Genomic DNA, 14725 nt, shown 5'->3' with positions numbered 1-14725 from the left:
GGCTTGCCTGAACATTTTTTGTCCTGGAGAAGCATGGACAAATAAAACCCATTGAGCTGTTTAAATAATCATATCAAAATCCTTTTAACATCCCTCAGAATTCCTGCAGGTGTTCCTCGTGATAAAATAAATTATGTGCCAGTTTTACCTAGCATCTTAAAGGCTAAGGCAGTTCTAGATGTGCAAGAAACATTAGTAGCAGCAGCAGTAGCAGCAGCTACAACTTAATTGTTGAAACCTCTAAGCAGTTTACATAGCATTAGGGTTCTACCTGGAACTGCCTCCCAGAGCGCTTTCATGATTTCAGGTCTCTTACTTCCTAAATTTGCCACTGTGTTGGAGGTTATAAGTGGATGGCAGAGCTGTGTATGCTTGGTTCTGTCTTTTTGGACTCTTCCAATTGTATGATTTCATGAATTACTTATGGAACACTGGCAACATGCTGAAGGTTTTCATGTTAGGCATTTGACTCTTTAACCTAGCCTTTAATGTACACTCTCTGCACATGCATTTGTGGGTACTTGCATGCATACACCAACCCAAACACACCTGGACCAAAGCAACCAACATTTGAAATTTTATGCTCTTCAAAGCAAACAACAACATTATTATTATTTCAAATGGGTCATAGTATACAAAGCAAATTAAGCTTCTTTGCATCTTTGATTCCACTTTCTGCAATCTGTTCCTTTAAGTAATTTGGCCTTTTCACAAGGAAGTGCGTGTGGATGCTGATTGCGATTGAGGCAAAGCGAATGGGAAAAAGCAATCACACGAGAGGCAGAGAGACCCGGGCAGAGCACAAATATAATGCAGATGTCTAAGGGTTTAACTAGAAGATGCTTTAAGGACTGGAATCCCAGGTTGGGGCCATCACAGGAAGGGCAAGAGACCCCTCTACTTTTGACAAGGCAATAGCTGTCTGTTTACAACAGACAGTGGGTCTATTTAGTGCCCGTACTCTTTAAAGTTTTGTTTAGACAAAGCAAAGGAGTACCAGCTATAAACCAATAGGCAGATAAAAGCTGTAGGACAAATAAAAGGCAAATGGAGAAAGGATCATTATACTATATCTTCATTGTCCTATAAAAGGCCTTTAGGGCCAGATGAAACATTTTGCTAATTAGAAGTTCGGCATAACCTTTGCAGCATATATATAGGGTTATGGGTGTCTGGCTCCGATATAATTTTATTCATATGATTTTCCCACTGCCTCATGTGATAATTTATACATTGTCATGTTTTCCCCGCATCTTTGGGCATGCTAATTAGGCAGATGCAGCACCAAATCAATCCTCGGTGGGTCTGCATGATCCAACAGCCCCCATAATCGCTTTAGTTGCCGGTACTGTTCCACAAAAAATGGTGACATAACTGATTAGAATGATATGAAACTGTAGCGAATAACAAGCTTTTAATAAGGGTCTTAGGTCTTCCTAGATATGATGCTGCTCTGCATTGCCAGTAACTTCCAAGCAGTGTGCAAATGTACCAGGGAGAACCTTATCTCTGTATGATTGTAAAGCAGAAGTTAACTGAACTGGAATAGAAAATAAGGTGTGTGGGACGAGGGACCCCAAGAACCCACTTATTGAAGAATAAATTCATAAATCTGGAATGTTTAAATAATGTAATTAAGTTTGCAGGCCACAGCACAGTAAGCCGGTGGTTACCGAGGGAGGAAACTGACTGTGTATGCATCAAGGAAGGCATGATACCAGCTTGGGTTCAATATGGCCACAACTTTATTGATTACAGATGTAAGTCAGAATTTGGCATAGGTGTGTGACTGCCTTGATAGCATCATGAGTACAAATAACCATGAATGCGCAATAAAAGGGATTCTGGAGTGGCCCATACTAGAACAAAAATGCAGATATGAGAAATATTCCATTTTCAGCATTATAATTTTCATCCTTTTGTGCAGCTGGATATTAAAAATATACAAATGGGCTGCCTTTTTTCTTTTTCTTTAAATTTGTGAACTTGCATACTTTTGTGTGCCTAGGGAGTTGCCCAAGACTGTAGAAATGGCTGCCTTGTTTTAGGGTTGCCCAAAATAATCAATCGCCAAGAGTTCACTATTCGAGGGAATTAATTGTGTGTATGTGCCTGTGTGAGAGAAAGAGAGGGCAAAACAAACAAGAAAGTTAATGAAAGTTATTGGGATGGTGGGGGGAGAAGAAAGAAATTGATAAAATGCCTGTGGTGAATGGGCAAAATGAACTTTCAGAAAACTGGCAATGGAACACTAATTGGGAGAGTATGTGTGATGAAGTGTGGACGAGGAAGCAATCCATGATGCTCTTTTCCAGGGACAAACCACATGAAAGTTGGCAGATGTGGGCATTCCTATAGAGAGATCTGGGGGCATCTTCCTGAACCAGCGTTTGAGTCCAGGAAAATAGCAGAATGCTGCCTAATGAGCCTTCGAAGGCTGTTAAGCTGAGAGGCCTTTTGGAGGGGCAAAAAGGAGCACTGTGAAAAATCTCTTTCTGGGAGAATCAAAAAGGTAATCAAAGAGAGGCTCTGCTGTCCTGGGAAACTCTCCATGCACCATGAGTCTCATCTAACCATAGGAAGAAAGCAATAGCAAATTTAGCAGTGCCAGCCGCCACATTCACAGATGGCTGCTCCTCCTAAATAAGCATTACATTAGTGTAAAGGGGGGAAATTAAAGGGAGAAGGGAAGAAAATTGCTGGATTTTAAGGGTGTTGGCATGCTAAATCTCTGTTTGGGGATGCTGTGGGTGCTGGCTATACAGAAGGACACAATGCTGAAAGGATCGTGTTTATTATTTTAGACATAACACCTGATTTATTTTCCTAGCATTCAGCACAGACTCTCTTAGAGATTCACAACAACGTGTCTGAGGAGGTGGCAAAATTGTAATAGCCTTCTACTACAGCAAATCTCAGATTAATGTATCTTTCAACATGCTTTGCTTTTGCATTCCTGATCAAGTGGCTACAGTACTTGCCCGTCGCATGCTTGCCCACAAGATTATGTTAAGCAGCTCTTGAATCCTTGGACATCTCTATTGGCCTGCAGGATAGATATTGTGTTGCAGTCATCACTAATGTTATATGCACATTTGGAAAAGAAACTATCTCTCTTTCATGCAAGAGGCAATCCAGCACAATAATGGTCTCAGGATGTTGTATTTGCAGTAGGAAAATAATAATAATTTGTCTGGATGTGTGTGGCAGTGAGGTAGGGAGATTTGCCTAGGGCTTCCTCTCCACCATTGCTAGTGCAATTCCGCAAGCTTTGTTTGTAGCGTGAATGAAACTGAAGTTGCAAAGAGGGCATTCACCCTATGAAAGGAAGGTTGTTAAGAGACCAGAAGTAGCCATTGTGGTTCCCTCCTTGGATTACCCATTCTTTCCAGTCAGCATGTCCAATGATCAGGGATGATGGGAGTTGTAGTCCAGGCACCAGTTCCAGTGCATCTACAATGGTACCTCAGGTTAAGTACTTAATTCGTTCTGGAGGTCTGTTCTTAACCTGAAGCACCACTTTAGCTAATGGGGCCTCCTGCTGCTGCCGCGCCGCCAGAGCAAGATTTCTGTTCTCATCCTGAAGCGTATGTAACCCGAGGTACCACTGTACTGTAGTGTGGGGAACACAGCAAATGCTCCAGCCTACTAGATGCTGATCCTGGGCCTTTCAGCACTAATGATTGGTAGTACATAGAGTACAATAAGTAGAACAAGCAAATGGCACAATACATTAGGGACTAGTCCTAATCATTTTCAGTAGGACTTGCAGTACTCAGTTGGTTTACCTTTGTTGTTCACTGTTGTTGTAGTACGGAGAAAATCCATATGTGAAAAAGCAGGCCCTCTCTAAAATAATTGCATAAATATGCATTGTCCAGCATAGTGACACAACAGAAGTAGCCAGCATAGTGTTGAATCAAGCATGTGTTGATGGTAGCCTATTGAAATTACAGCCCTATATGAGACACTCAACAACCAAGTAAGAACCTGGAGCAGCTCCAGGACAAGCATACAAAATTGCGAGGAGTTCAGGCAAATTCTGCTACGTCTTTGCCATTGTGTCCAAGGCTGCTCTCAGAAGATTGTGGTTTCCCCCCTAAATGATTAGCAGTCATTTTTCTTCCATGGTTAGTCCAGTGAGCCTCAGTCTTTGTTTTGTTTTTATTAACCTATGACAATGTGTGAAATTTCTAGCCTTCGCTGACTCCCAGCTGGAAAATCTGTTGATGTTCGTTTACATAAGACTTGGGTGGCTGTTTTATGAAAGAGGAAGGTAAGGAAAGGTACACAAGGGAAGGAAGGAGGCTATGAAACTCTCTGACAAACAGGTCAATAGCCCAGTGTGGGGCTTCACACCTTCACTCCTTGGGACCTTTATGACTTCCTGCTTTCCAAGTCCAGTTCTTTGATCTGTGACTATTTGTGACTAAGCCCACTAAACAAGTTGGTCCCAGTCCACATTCCAGCTTAGCACTCACTGACAGGCTTTTCACAATCATTCTCAACCTATCTCTCTGGTGCTAGCTCAGCAATTTCTCTAGCATCCTTCATACCAGGAGGACACCTCACATATTTAAAGCATAACATAGAAACTTGGTCCACTTACTTTAGGGAGCTAGGTTTTTTAAAAAAAATAATAGATCAAGTAATTAGAAACCCTGGCCTTGTGGTAAGTGATCTTCCATTTAAATCTCAGCTGCTACTGATTTCACTGTGGTTATTATAACAATGTCACAATGCTTATTGCTTTTTTATTTCTAATGTGCTCTAGATAAGCTGATTATAGCATTTTCCTCCTAGGAGACCTTCAATAAAGAGTTGACTGGCAATGCAGATGCCCATTTTATTAGCTGAGTATCACCATGGGCCTGCCTTTTTCCTAGAGAAATACTAATGCATTAGTAGCACAGCACAGAAGGCCACTTTGTGAGCAATCAGAAGGGTTATTAAAGTCTTAGAGTTATCCACACTGTAATCCAAAGCCTGCTTTATCGTTCTTTCATATCAAAATAGTGTTTCCTTAAATAAGTTGCTCTACTTGCTTTTTTATTATTATTATTTAATAAGTGACCCATTTGGCAAATGCATGCTAATTGCATCCCTGAATGACCACAATTGTGAAGTGCATCCAGCTTTGTAGAATGCTGGAGCTTAAAGGATTTAGAACCCTGATTTAACACCCTGCAAAAGCTACCCAGAATTATTCGTGGTTTGGGGGAAGAAAGTTTCTGACACTTCTCCCAAATCATGCAGGGCCACAGAAGATATTAGAAGACCTGGAGCAACATTGCTTCAGAAGCTCCCCACTTTCCAAAATCCCCAGCTTGCAAGTAAAGCTATCACAAAGGGCTACACCATTGAAAAATCCTCTGCAGATGGGCGGTCTTTGCAGGATCAGGTCCCAATATGCAGAACACGGGTAACTAGAGCAAGATTGCTGACAGGATTAATAGAAACAAATATCCACCTCATTGTTAAAAAGGAAAGTAGACATGCCTGTGGAGCACTGCATACCCAGTAATGCTAATGTAATATAAAATGGCTAAAAGGAAGTGGCTAATGTGCACTTTTGTGGATTTATAGCAAGGGGGTAGACCAGGAAAAGCAAGCTAGTAGAGGTACTGGCAATGCTCAGCATTTGTTTCATTTCCATCCAGTTTAGGGCAGCATACAGTTTCTTTCTTTCTTTTTGAAATAATTTTTTATTTGATTTTCCAAAATATAAACATACAACAAAACCCTTTCCAAAACTGATTGTTGAGATTACTCTGAATGCCCTGACTTCCCCCCATCCTTTCCATGGGTCCTTGTTGTTGTTTAGTCGTTTAGTCGTGTCCGACTCTTCGTGACCCCATGGACCAGAGCACGCCAGGCACTCCTGTCTTCCACTGCCTCCATTGGTCCCTTTGACTCTAATCCAACTGCATATCAGTACTTCTCCAATTTTTCACTGTCCCAAATTTTCCATACATTCTGTTACATTACAAGTGTGTTTAAAATCCTGCTAATGTATTGACCTGCTTACAATAATTTTGTATATACATTATGAACATTTCCCATTCTTTTTAAAATTTATTGTCTTCTTGATTCCTGAGCTTCCCAGTTAATTTTGCCATTTCGGCATGGTCCATAAGCTTGATTTGCCATTCTTCTCTGGTCGGGGTTACCTCTTCCTTCCAGCATACAGTTTCATACAGTAACCCAATGTGGTTGAGAGGGAGGCCTTATTCAAGCCAGATTTTCTAGGAGCCTCAATGAAAACAGGAGGCTCACCATTTCTGAAGAACACCCTCAAGTAGGGCTATCAGAACAGCAGCGGGGGCAGAGCTGGGACAGCCACCCATATAGCCCAGCCACCACTTGTGTGTTTATGGAGCACAGATAATGCCTGAAGACAGCTAGAGTGACTCACATAGGTTCACACAGTGAGATTCGGGTCTAAGTGGAGAGATGAACCTGGTTTACTCCCTTAATGGCCTCTCTTACTAACCATTATGACACACTAGTTCTCATTGGGAACAGGAATGAAGCAAAAGTACCCACTCACGCTTTTGATACATTTTGAGTTTGCATTGTGCCCAGTTCTGTGGGACCTTTAAAATCATGAGGGAAAGAAGCAGTGTCTCATCTAGGTCAAAGTAAGAAGCCAACAAGAACCTACTGGCATTCTGGGGTTGTGCATTGATGGCCTGGCTACATTCACACCATACCTGTGAAGCATTATGTTACCACTTTAAACAGGCATGGCTTCCCCACAGAATCCTAGGAACTGTAGGGCGCTGAGAGTTGTAAGGAGGTCTCTGTTTCCCTCACAAAGCTGCCATTTTCAGAGCAGTTTAACATCAATTCCTCTTCGCAGGGAACTCTGGGATTTGGAGCTCTGTGAGAGGAATTAGGGCCTCGCAGCAGCCTTAACAAACTACAACTTTTGGGGGGAGCCGTGACAGTTTAAAGTGGTATCATAGTGCTTTTCCTATAAATCTCTATGCATGCCTCTATGCAGTCTCTTTGCATGCGTGTTCAAAATGTTGCCAGCAAAGTCCTGAAGAGCTCTGGATTGTTTTTTGTTAAAGCACACCAACGGATGTTTTTAAATGAAGAAAATAAAAAAAAGAAAAGCTTTATATAATTTTAATAACAACAATGCTACATTGTTCTGTTCTAACAGCAACAACAAAGACCCAGAGCTTTTCAGAACTCTGCAGGGAGCATTCTAGACAGCTTCACATCTGTACACAGAGATGCATAAAGGCCTATTGATCAGAGACCTAGTCCTATAAGACATACTGGAGGATGCAAGCAAATAACAGGAAAAGAAAGTCTAGCAGGAAGTTGGAGAGAGAGAGAGAGAGAGAGAGAGAGAGAGAGAGAGAGAGAGAGAGAGATACACCACTCATCCACTGCCTAATTTATTTTAAGGTAGGAGGGTAAGATTAACCCTCACCCTTATCCAATTTCTCCATTGCATGCTGCAAGGTGCCTGGGTGAGGGACCATGACAGACTGGGATAAATTGCATTTATTTTTATTGGCTTGTTTTATTTCTTGCATTGGTATCCTTCCTTTTCTCCAAGGAATTTAGGGTATAAGCTTATCTCAATTCAGTCTCACAAGAATGGAGAAATGATGCTTTTGTCAGTGCCACGCAGCAGGGATTTCATCAAGAACAAAATTTATTCAACGCTTGCCTCAAATGGCAATGGGGCTGCTGCACCTCACCACTCCTTACACCAGCAACTGCCTTGGGAGAGCAAGTGTTAAAATTCATACAAGGAGGGACTTGAGCCCATGGAGGACTTAAGACCTCTTGGAGTGGTGCTTGTGGGTGCCAGCAAAATTCAACGAGAACAAAATTGAAAGTAATCAGGAGCTAATTCACACAAACTCTAAGCGTAGAGGCCTGGCTTAATTGCACATTGTTCTCTACTCAGTGGATCAGCAGAACTATTTGAAAGTATTTCCAACTTTTCCAAATATGAAGGACAATATCCCACATATGCATTATGTCATTTTTGCTCTGGTATTTTAAAATCATGAATATTGGTTTCAAATCTGCAGAAGAAACACCTGAACAAACCAGAGATGTGGCCTCCATGGTCCTTTTTGCATCGCAGAGATGGGAAGGAGCAAGAGCTCAGCCCAGTAAGAATATCTGCCCTCCATTTATTGAAATGGTAGAATTACTCTTCCTGGACTTCTACACTTACCAGTCTCTACATGGGGCACCTTCCCCACAAGTTTTCTTAGGTGTTTGAAGGAAGGGCTGTATGAGAGTGCCCACTATTCAAAGAGCCTTGTAGCCTAAGCAAGTGTGTGAACTGGCTTTTTTTTTTTTACTAGCAGCTGAACCTGTGACGTGACTCTACTGAAAAGTGCTTGATGTGATGGTAGGTAAGATAGGAACGTTCTTTCCATACTATTAGATATGTGATGACTTATTCACACCTTGCTTGAGATTGCAGTTATCAAGTGATGAACAGGTAGTCTGAAGCAGCCCTAGTGTCATTGAAATCCAGCTGAAATTGCAGATGGGAGGAGAAATGTGTTTGATCCGCTTTTAGAAGCAAACTGACTCAATTCACTGGTACTGGGTTTATATGCAGATTGGAATGCAGCTATCAATTGGATTACACCCTTCTCTGAATTTTATTATACATTTTCTGCACATGACATACATATTTTATTGGGAAATGTGTACAAAATGGGTATTTTAGGGAGATAAGCATTGGGAAGCAGACAGAAATATACATTGTAGAGAAATAAGGCATACAATTGCATATAAAGGGGATACAAAATGCATAGAATTTAAATGTGATTTTTTTTCTTGGTTTAAAAAAATCCACGGAAACAGAGCTATAATTGAGCGTGTGTAAAACTGACATGGAATGAGAATAGGCTGATCCATGCATCCCTAGCTGAAATTCACTTACTTTAATAGGGTTACTGGTCAGGCAATGAAAGAGGATATGTTTTTAAAAGGGAGATGGGGAAATGAACAGAGCGCCCCACTATAGGCTCATCTCAAGTTAAGATTCACAGTGATTCAGCTTCAGACTAGATTAATTCATGTAAAAAAAGAGAGAAAAAGTAGTGACTTCACAAACCCCATTATTCAGCTAATATTGTAATGCAGTATAGTAATTTGATGAATTCATTCAGCTACCTAGGCTGACCTCCCAAGGCTTTCTAGTACAAACTAGGAAAGAGTGACTCAAATATGAGAATTCTATGCAATTTACCTTCAGTCTTCATAAACGACTTTCTATGTAAAGGCTACAGAATGAAAACAAACTGGCCGTCATTTTATACCATGGACACAATCTTTCCATTGGCGGTCCTGGTTTGCGCAAAAATTGGGCCTATGCATGATAGAGAATGGAAATAAAATGTCAAACTATGCTCTAAGGCACCTTAATTGTTTATTAATTACCACATAAATCACAATGACACCTACGTGCATGCTCTTGATGGCTCATTCACATTGGACTGGCTGCAACACTTTTTCTGGGTTCACACACTAAATATATTCTCTGCTCCAAAGGTTTCCTGACCTGTAGAGCAAAGAGATTCACACAACTGACCAATCTGCAGCTAGAGAAAGAGCTCCCAACATGGTGAACCCAAATGAGGACTAACACAAAAGGTCTTCCCAAGCACTCTGGCAAATTTGGACCATTATGTATGGACTGCTGTTGTCTTTGAACAAGTACTCTCAGAGCCCTCACACAAAAGCTAGGTTGTGTTAGCTACTGTGGTTTGGGGCACTTATTCGCTGATCATTTGGATATCATTCCAAACAATGAGTTCCATAGCAAGAAGGCTGTTACTCAGTGATAGATCATCACGCACTTGGCATGTGTAAAGTCCCAGATTCATTGGGTTGTATGCAATGGGCGGTAGTCAAATGAGTTTTGCTCAGAGTAGGTCTACCAAAAACAATGACCATAGCTAACTTAGGTTTATTAATTTCAATGGGTCTACTTTGAATAAAACTCATGCCACATTGTCCCCAGCTAAAGGAAAGCTATGCCTAGAATATTGGAGAGCTGCCATCAGTGCCTGGTGAGATGTTTATCAGGGGAAATTCACACAACAATGCTGATGAGAATTGCCATGAGAATTTTGTTCTGGAAATGTGGATAATGTCAGCATCGCCCTTAAGCCAGTGCCACCAACTGGACTCATACACTTCAGCCCCGACTGGGCTAGGCGAGCTGGGTAGCACTTCCAGAGACCACCTTCTGCACAGGAACAGGTCAAAGTGCTGTGGACTCACAGCTTAGAGTTGTGAGCATCGGATTCACTTCCAGAAGAAGACAGTTGTCACACAGCAGAGTATAGCAGAGTATAGCAGAGTATAAACAACTCGGAGAGCAGCTCTGTAGAATAACTTCTTTATTCTATCTACAACTATCATACAAACTATATACAGAGCTAAATGAGGTCTAAGCATAAAGAATGCTAAACTGCACTGAGTGTCTGCAGCTGCTCTTAGCAGCAACCTTATCTATACACACGATCTCTAACACTCAGTCTCTCTCTCTCCGACACACTGACTGACTCTTTGATGTGGTGCTGGAGTGGAATAAGTAGAGAGCAGAACACGCCTCCTCCTCTCTGGAGAATCAGCAGACTCCTCAGGAGATTCTTGGATATGGGAGGGGTGAAATCTCCTCAGATAAGTGACTTAAAGATGGGGGGGGGGGTAATCAAATCTTGATTAATTCTAACTTTTACTAAATCCAGGAATTATGTGGAGGAACGGCACCCAGGAATTTAGGGGAATCTGGCCACCCACAAAGCCATAACGCCCATAACATGGAAGAGTTCCACTGATGTACAAAGCCATTGTCTTTGGGGGAGTGAGGGTGAAGGTTAATATATATATATGATGCAGTGAGACTTATTTGCATCATCACATTTTGAAGACAGTTCCACCCCGCCCTCCTGCCCTCCCGCCAGACAGTCCTGCAGTTACTTGCCAGCTTTGATTGAGCTACAGGCGGATGAGAGAGGTCCAGGGTTCCTCTTTTGCCTCAACCTTGAGAACAGCAGGGCCAACGAGGGGAATTGGGTGCTACAGTTCATGGCACGTAGGTAGCCAATCAGTGGAGCTATCAGCGGTAGCTGTGCACCATCCTGGTATAATTCAAGCTGAGAAGCAGAGACAGCAATCAAAACAACAGTACAGTCGACTCCGTCGCACGACAGAGACAGAGCTGAGGAAGGCATGAGACAATACGAATGGCAGGCAGGAGAGTTTGCAAAGCAAGTTGTGGCACTTCAGAAGACATCCACCAAGAGCCAGGAGGCATTGCAATCTCCCAAGATGGGCTCTTCTAATCACCTAAAACTGGAGCTTCCCTTTCTCTCTGCTCTGCCAATCCCAGCTTTGTCATTACCCCAAAGAGGGACCTTGCATTGACATTCAACTACTGCAGGCTATAAACCAATCAGCAATGAATGTTTCCCCTCCATCATTGTGCCTTTTATTTATAGCGCTCTCTGATTTCCAACTTTTCTCCTCTTTTACCTGCTTTTTTGTCCCCTCCCACCCTCCCCGCCTTCAGCTATTTTCTTTGTTTGGGAATGGATATAAAAAAATCCATCTCCCAGCCGTCATTTCTCATAACGATGTTTGCATCAGCAGATTGGGGGGAGGGGGGGCGGAATCACTTTTTAAAACAGAATTTATTACTCACTGACCCAAAGCTTTGCTATACATCACTGTGGTTTTGAAAGTTAGTTTCCACAGCAACATGATGGAACTTGCCAGGCTGCCTATATAAGCTGCGGAATTTAACTCTTGAACACCTGGATGGATTTCCTGCCCCCCACTGCTTGGTGCATAGAATTAATTGGTGTCAGATGCACATGGGTTTATTTAGGTTAGCTCAAAATCTGGAGAGAGATGGAAACCACATTTTTTTTTTTTTGCTAGCTATTGGCCTAAATTGCCAAGAAAGGCATATGGAGGAAGTTTAGTTGCAGAAAACGCCAGAAAGCCTGCAAAATATGGCCACAGCAAGCCAAACAGAAATGAAAAACAAATTAAATCTTCTTGTCTAGGCCATCTAGAGCACAAATGATACATAGATGTGCTCTCTGCAGGCTCTGGTCTGATTCCAGAGTGCCTCAGCTGTCATTTTTTTCTTTTGAAAAGTTCCAAGCCCACATGGTTAGAAAGATAAGTTTGAAAATGGACTGGAACAATTGCAAAATGCCTGTGGAATTGGGAGGGAGAGAAGTAAGCAGACACTCACTCATGATTTTTTTTATTTCTACAGTTCTGTATTTCCAAAAATATACTCCCACATTTGAGAGTAACCATTTTAGAATACAAATATTGCCGAGGAAACGCAACAGATCCTGCCGCTTGCCATTTGGCATTTGATACTTTCATAAAAATTATATGCAAATTATATCAATGACACACAGACGCTGCCAAATGTGCACTATGGTAATAAATGTGCTATACTTAGCCTGTCCTTCTATTGCTGGATGCTTTTGATCTACATCACTGAAATTCCAGGCATGGTTCACAACAGTGGTCAAGGAAGAGCCAGCCTTTTTGCAAAGTGTTCCTCTATGGCTCTCTGTGGTGCTGCTGGGGCACTTGCATGAAAGACTGAAAAATCCACAAGGTGCATCAATCACAAATGCTGTTTAGATGCTTCCTTTTGGAGCACTTGGAGGACTCAGGCAAACTCATCCAACACAATTGGTCTTTCCATGCTCCATGGAACAGCCCTTGCTGTCATTCCCAGTCATCAGTAGGGCAATGGCGTGGAAACACAGACTGTGTACGTAAAGATGACATAGTCCACACACATACCAGTGCCACAACCCCTTCTGGCCTTTCCTTGCACTCTTCTTAAGTGTTTCCACCTGGCTGGACTGTGCCCTTGAACTCTGATAAGGTGACTTGCTTGCCTACATGGAAGATAGAGAGGAATGTGTGCAGAAACTGGCATACTGGACAGAGATAAAATACATATTTGCTGCTCTGCGTTCTTTTGACTCTGGCCTCACCCACTGCTAGTGTGTGGCCCCCAGAAGGGAATGTGGCCCTGAGACTGAAAATGGCTCCTCATCCGTGCCCCACAGGGCAAATGTTATAGTCCCTTTTCTTTTTCAAGGACTGCTTCTTCCATTTCCAATTCTGTGCTAAACCTATTCCTGCTTTTTCACATCATCCTGGAAGACTAAGTCAATAGCACTTACCCACCAAGTAGTTCTTCTTGTTAAAGGAAGGGCAAAATGTTTTCAGTGTGGAAAATGCCACCTGCATGCTACATATTTATAAAGGATAAGAAAGGGAGCTCTTTGCTGCGTCCATTGAGCCAGCGGTTCTGAAAAGAGCCCCAAACTCAACGGCTCTGCTTAGAAGAGGTTTGGAATGTCCTATTAAAATACAATATGCACAGAACTTATGCTCACTTTTCTTCCGTGATATCACAACCTTACGCAGGTGATCTTAAAATGAATAAGTCAGAAAAATGGGGGGGGGGTCAAAATACGCAGTAGGAAAATGTGAGAAGCAGGCGGGAGAATGGGAAATAACAGCTGGCAATCTCATCAGCCACTCACACTATTAAGTGGGGACAAATTTGCAAAACCAACCCCAAAACTCACTTACTTAAAAAGCCTTGCATACCCTTCAATGAAAATAGGGACATCCCATTCCATAATGATAATTATACTATTTATACCCCACACATCTTATTGGGTTGCCCCAGCACTCTGGGCAGCTTCCAACATATATAAAAACTTAATAAAACATTAAACATTTAAAAAACTTCCCTATATAGGATTGCCTTCAGACAGCTTGGGAGGTTGGATAACTCCAACATTTCTCCAATGAAAATAGGGACATCCTATGGAAAAGTGGGACATTCCAGGGATCAAATCAGAAACTGAGATGGCTTCTTTAAATCAGGGATGTCCCTGGAAAATAGGGGCACTGGACCTGAGTGGTTTTTCCCAGGAAGAGGTTGTTGCTAAGCACCAGGGGCTCTTTAGCTCATTTAGGAAGGAGCATAATCCAGGCTTCTTAAATGAGCTTTCCCCCCAATTCATCCTTCTTCATTGTAGTGCCTGCCTGCCTGCTAGTCACTTTTTGGGCTCTTTGTCTCTCTGTAAATTGATAGGCCATTGATAATTGGAAAATATAAACCAAATGTGCTGTGATTGGTTGTTTTCGGTTTTCAAACATCTCCCAGGATCAAACAATATAACAGCAGAAGGCTTCCAAACAAGGGATATGGTGCATTTTACCAGCTGCCTGTATGCCTGATCCTAATCCTAAAACAAAAAAAAACCCCACCCCATTTTAAAGCCAGTTTGTGGACTCTTTGTAGTTTGTCCTTTCTTCTTGTCTTCAGCATCTAAATTAGGACAGTGGACCAAGTGTTAGGTTTCTTTTATTTTCTTAAAAGCCTGAATTGATGCCCTTTTTATCCTGAATGAATGTTACTTTTGTTTAAGTGTTTCTTTGTTTTGCCCAGGGTTATTCAGAAACTCTCACACCCTTAAAAAAAATAGAAAAATAAAAAATCCCTCCTGACTCTTTGAATTACACTTGATATATAGTGCAGGGGAATATTTGAACAGCAGTTTGGAAAGCCATATAACCCTATAGCGTGCTCTTTTTCCTATCTGTAGGAATCCCAGGGACTCTTTCCCAGAGTGCTTTCCCAGAGTACTCTCGCCATATGAACAGA

The sequence above is a fragment of the Podarcis filfolensis genome (genome assembly GCF_964270895.1).
Source record: "Podarcis filfolensis genome assembly, chromosome: 5".
NCBI lineage: Eukaryota > Metazoa > Chordata > Lepidosauria > Squamata > Lacertidae > Podarcis > Podarcis filfolensis.
This window is presented reverse-complemented; position numbering follows the sequence as displayed.